Below are 1065 nucleotides of genomic sequence, written 5' to 3'. Positions count from 1 at the left end.
GGCGTTGCCAACTCTAGAAGGGCGTTGCCAACGCCACACACAAGCAAGTTTAGCCCTGGAGGAAGACAAGAAGCAAAGTTGTCGTTGCCAACTTGAGAGTGGCGTTGCCAACGCCACACACAAGCAATTTTGGCACCAAAGAGGAGCTCGAGCACGTTGTTGAAGCTAGGAAGCATTGGAGTGTTTGGCAACAACGCCAGGAATGGTTGCTTGGCTAGGCACCAAGTCTTGGTGCCAACCAAGTTGCCAACACCCAATGGCAGCACCAACCAGTTTGCCAACGCCCAATGGCGCACCAACCAGGTTGCCAACGCCCAATGGCGCACCAACCAGGTTGCCAACGCCCAATGGCGCACCAACCAGGTTGCCAACGCCCATGAGTTGCACCATTCACGTTGCCAACGCCAAAATCAAGTTGCCAACGCCAAGCCTTGCCAACCAAGTTGCTAACGCCCACAAGCATGCCATGCACGTTGCCAACGCCCATTGGCCTTGCCATGCACGTTGCCAACGCCAGGAAGCAAGCATGGAGCCTTGAGAAAGGCTCGAGCACGTTGCCAACGTGCTAAAGAGAAGGAGTTATTCACAACAACGCCAGGAAATTGTGGTGCACGTTGCTAACTTGAAATGTATGGGCGTTATTCACAACAACTCCAACAAGGCAGCCTGACCATGTCCTCTTCAATGGAAGATATCTTGAGCTACAGAGATCCAAATTGAGTGCTTCCAGTTGCATTGGAAAGCTGACATTCAGAGCTTTCCAACCATATATAATAGTCTATGGTGGAGCACAAAAATTGAAGTCAAACCAGAGTCATCTTTAGGCCCTAAAAACAAGAACATGAAGTGAAATTCAAGAAGGCTAGAGATTAGCCTAGAAGTGTGGCTCGAGCACGTTGCCAACGTGCAACAAGGGGGGCGTGTTTTGCAACAACGCCAGCCCCAAGTCCTTGCCTTGGAGAGTGAGGCACGGGCACGTTGCCAACTTGGGGTTGAAGGTGCGTTATTCACAACAACTTGGCAACAACTTGGCAGCTTGACCTTACCTTCTTTGAGGAACCATAA

Source organism: Arachis duranensis, chromosome 9 (genome assembly GCF_000817695.3).
Source record: "Arachis duranensis cultivar V14167 chromosome 9, aradu.V14167.gnm2.J7QH, whole genome shotgun sequence".
In the NCBI taxonomy this organism is placed as follows: domain Eukaryota; kingdom Viridiplantae; phylum Streptophyta; class Magnoliopsida; order Fabales; family Fabaceae; genus Arachis; species Arachis duranensis.
This window is presented reverse-complemented; position numbering follows the sequence as displayed.